Here is a 4,886-nt window from a genome sequence, read left to right on the forward strand (position 1 = left end):
ATATATATTAGACTAGGAGAGTACCCTCAGTCCGCTTAGACCAACCCCCATATTACAAAATAACTTTTCATTTAATTTTATAACTGTATCAATTAAACTTATAATAGATTTATCAGTTAAACTCAATGTTTTACGACCCATTTTTATTGTTTCACCATATTTGTACAATAAAATATTACCTTGTGATCACTAAACATTTTTTTTATATAATAAAGAGATAATATTTAGCTCTTAAAATATATATTTTACTAAATCAAAAAAAAAAAAAAATCATAGTAAAACTTTTTTCCTTGGCTAGTTTGGAGGAGCCATTGGAACGTATGCACCAGAACCGAAAATATGTTGATTTGGTCATGGCTTTTTTTTTTTTTTTTTTCAAAAATTTGAATAAATATCAGTTATTTTTAATAAAGAGCTCTTTAGCTAAACATTGTAGATGGTCAACAATTTAAAAAACCAATAAATATTTAATGTTTACACTTACTATAAAATTATAAAACTTTTTATTGTTGATTTTTTCCTAGATAAAAAAAATGATGCAAACATCACCAAATTTACTTATGTCTATTAATTATACGGATTATTCTTATTTTTATTAATGAGTTAAAAAGATTCAATTAATAGAAAACACAGTTTATCTTTATTGTTCTTCTTTACAATTAGTCATCCTCTATTATAAATACTAATAATGATGTGTATTCACTTATTATAATTAACTAATCCTTTTTAATCTACTTTCAGGTATGAGTTCTTGGTTTACGTTGGAACCAGCCAGTGGTGTGAGTAGAGAATTCGGATTTTGGATTACATATCACTATTACATATTACATATTATCTTCATACAATTTGTAGTCACATTATATTTTTACGTAATATATTTAGATATATTGTTAGAATATTTTTAATTCCTAGTGTTTTAAAACTGAATAAATGTTGAAGCTCCCAGTACTCGTGCCCTAGTGTTAGTTCCCCAGTTGGGAAACTCTTGGGTCTCGAAAATAAAATTTAAAAAATATTTCAAAATATTTTTTGTATCAATAGTCCATTTTTTTTTAAAGTGGTCTTTATAGTTGTTTAAATTTGGTTTTAGTTATTTTAATTTGGTGACAGGTTTTTATCATTTAATTAAGGAAGGAAAAGTTCGAGTTTGTGTTAATTAAAAGTTAAAATTGCTGTGCTTGCAAACAGTTTTTAAAAAATGATTTTTTTTGTTTTTTTATTCAAGACCTACAACACGAAGTAGAAAATTGTTTAGCTGTAATATTGATACAAAGTTGAATATTTTTTTTTTTAATTTTAGAGTTATAATTTTGAACTTAAAAATAGGTTCCATTTATCAATCAGTACCCAAAAAAATATTAATTATAGTGAAAAATTGAACAAACTGCTCGTTTTGTAATCGTATTACAAAACGAGCAGTTACCTTTGCCTTTAGTAGCTTGTGTTGAAGCTGGAATATGCAAGCATCCTCAAATCTAGAAAGCGGGTCTAGCAATCTGTTGTTGATAAAAATGTATGTTGTAGGTTATAAAACACAATTTCCCACACTATATTTGTTGGCTCCATATGTGATATGTCATTTCAAGTATACGTTTAGGCTGTTGATGTGAGATGTGCTATCTTTTGTTTGATTTCTTTGTTCTTTTTTTTCATTTATTAGCTAAACGTTGACTGTTTACTTATTCATCGGCATTACAGATATTTCTGTCATTCCGTGAGTTCCGTTCTTGCAGCAGTTTCAAAACGGCCCGGTCGATCCTTTAAGGCGATACTGCTAACCCATCAGAAATAGCTTGCGTAAGGAAGATGGTAAATGTGCAATTTGGAGAGATGGCTGGAGGGGGCGGGATTATGTAAAGCGGAGCGGGGGGCCCACTGTTGAATTGTGATTACGGATTAGGACAGTCGGCTATCGGACTAGTTAATGTCCCGGTCGGACGGTGGGGCCCCTGCATAATACCCTGTCCGATAACTCCGGGCTATATTTTAGTCTTCCGTCCTCTCTCGATGATCATTTGTATTCCATCCCGACCTTGCTCTGATCTTTATTCTCTTTCTTTCCGACGTCTCAACGATTTAACTCGAAAGAACAAGCCCGGGACAGTAACGAGCTTGAATAAATTCCGATGTTGTTTTAAATTTACAAAACAGTATCACGTGTTCTTGGAATATCTATTGGCGTCCTTCAGTATTGAACTGCTTCAGGGTCTTGGCTTATCTTTATATCATAATTCATTATCTTTATAGTATAATTCATCATATCATTGTTATTTTTAGAGGTTTAAAATATAGCAAAAATAAAATTTAGTCAGTGTTACTTCACCTCAGTTTTTTTTTTTACGAAAAATAGATACAAGAGAGTCACCAGATACATGCTAAAAAAACTGCTGAATTTAGTTTTATAAAAACAAATTCATAAGCAATCATTTTTTAAAAATTTATTTATTTAATGTGATTTACAACTGTACAAGTAATAAATACAATAAGTAAATATGCTGTATGTTTCATTTATACTTGAAAATCTTGGGTAGGAACCACCCATTGGTGGTACTTCAAGCATTAATTTAAATTAGAAGGTCCCGTGGCCATCTTCTTTTCAGACGCCTCGGAGGATTATCAGGGATTATTAAGGGTGAGAGATTAAGAATTAATGGATTAGGATGGGTAAGGACGAATATCTGTTTTGGGACAAATCTGCAACGAATGGGATGTTAAGGTCTTTGTGGATGAGTTTATTTATAACGTAATAAGGAGCATCAAGGATTTTGGATTGTAAGGATTGGATGCGGGAGGAATTTGATGGTTTGGTAGAGCCCCAGAGCTCAATTCCATCTGTTCTAATTGGTCTGATTATCGTAGTGTATACTAATGTTTTGTAGTGAATGGGAAGTTTAGAGCGTTTGTCGAGTAAGTGTTGTAGCAATCAAAATCTACGAGCAGTTTCTATAAGCAATAATAAAAAAACATACTACAGCTCGCGTACTACACACGCGTAAACACACTACTTTCACCTACTAACCCAAGTCCCCAAGTTGTGTTTAGATAGGTTGGCTTGTATTGAAGTTATCATTTTATTTTTGAAATTTTTGAAAAAAAATCACAACTGGGAAGGCGAAAAATTCCTGCCAACATTAGAAAAATTTAATAAAAAACAAAGAGGAAGGTTTTTTGAAAATTCTTCCTTTAATACCTCTTAAACTGTTTCTATGAGGATAAGACCTATCTGGTATTAAAAACTACTTAATTACTCATTGATTCACCAATTTTAATCAAAATCGTGTGTGCCATTTTAGAGGAAATCGAAAAATTTTTAAAAATTTAATTCTATAAAGAGGTACTTCTGGTAGGTAATTTTTTAGCGAAGGTGCTTTCTCGTCCGAGGCATTATACCTTAAATATTTACTTTTAGTTTCATTCGACTTTTCGTTTTTGAGCTAACGTTCAAACACAGGCCATTTTGGGATACTTGATTATTTAGACTCTTACTATATATTTCATACATAGGTAACTGAAAGTTACAACATTGTTAGCTCCCTTTATACCTGATGTTTTATAATTCAAGTTACCTTGTAGCCAAGAATTTTGTAATAAAAATAATTCACATGCCCGCCGTCCATAGAAGGTCTTATTTTTATATTTAACTCCTAAATCACACTTCAACTCATAATGATCTCCAAAAATTAGCTATTTCCACCAACTTTCATTTTTAAACTTTAGGTGGGGTGTAATGCTTTTAATTTTTATTTTCTTTACGTATAGAAGAATAATTAGTTAAAATGATGAAGCATTGTGTATTGGTTTGCTTACATTTTTAGTTGTCATGCCATGAAATTATATATATTTTATTTTGCAATAGTATTCTCTTTAAATAGTAGTAGTATCACTTCACTACGATATATTGTCGTTTGCACTAAAACAATCAGTCAAATCTTATATTAATATTGCAGTTGCTTCAAGTTTATTTTTTCACATGCGGTTTCGGCGTGGCTGGTAAAATTAAAAACCTAGTTGGTACATTCGTTTTGAAAATGATCCATGTATGTCCATTCAAACCATAATTTTTGTTTAATGTCCTAGGGCGAACATAAATAAATAGAATCAAATAAAGGTTCCGAGGGGAAACGTTGAACAAACAGTAGCCAAATTACCGGCCTTGTTTAACTACCATTAAAATAGAGCAAACTACTATTTCACTAGATACGCCCACTGCTGGAAATATACCTCCCGGATGGGAAATATGAGATATGACCCCTGGCTTACAGTGGGCAGGGAAAGGAGGTCATCCTTGGTAAAGAGTGCGTATAGATAGTGGCTTGGGAGGAGGGGGGTTGTCGTCTTATCTCTATTGCCTTCTTTCTCCTCCGTCTTTTATCTTTTCCATTTCATATCGAGGGGGCACAAGGCTTGTTGTCGTTTAGCCCCGGGGTGGTGAGCGAAGAGGAGCGTTTGCTGACCTTACGCTATTGGTCCTTGTGGGCCTATCTGGTCCAGATGGAGGATATGAAAGGTATTGGGCTGAATAGGAGGATTGTGAGCCCAATACAGAGTGTGGTTGACCTAAATATGAATACAATCTAAATTTCATCTCTTGACCAAATAGATGCGAATATTGTATAACTTTTGTTTTTTTCAACCTTGTTTTGTAGCAGCTCTTTGAGAAGAACTTGGGTGTATTTTTTCTCATTAGGTTGAGGATTAAATAAGAAAGTAATCGTACGCATAAGTTAGTCGACATTATTTTTAAAAATCTTTTATTGAAATTGTACAACCTGCCACACTCACAGGCAATACGCATTAGGTCTGTATGTGACTTAATTATGCCTCATGTACATACTAAAATAAAAATAGAACTAATTAGTAGAAACTAAAATGTTATAAGCACATCG

The 4,886-nt window shown here is 32.4% G+C and overlaps 1 long non-coding RNA gene across 1 annotated transcript in view; it reads left to right on the top strand.

The window, feature by feature from the left end:
• The window catches only part of LOC136796521 (uncharacterized), a 216,001-nt gene extending 215,040 nt beyond the window's left edge, over positions 1-961 (top strand). Inside the window, exon 3 of the long non-coding RNA XR_010844240.1 lies at positions 742-961. This is a non-coding gene — a long non-coding RNA (uncharacterized lncRNA). The remainder of the gene's footprint in view (positions 1-741) is intronic.
• The last annotated feature ends 3,925 nt before the right edge of the window (positions 962-4,886 follow it).

This window comes from Halyomorpha halys, unplaced genomic scaffold, assembly GCF_000696795.3.
Source record: "Halyomorpha halys isolate HHAL.00 unplaced genomic scaffold, Hhal_1.1 Scaffold110.1, whole genome shotgun sequence".
In the NCBI taxonomy this organism is placed as follows: Eukaryota; Metazoa; Arthropoda; class Insecta; order Hemiptera; family Pentatomidae; genus Halyomorpha; species Halyomorpha halys.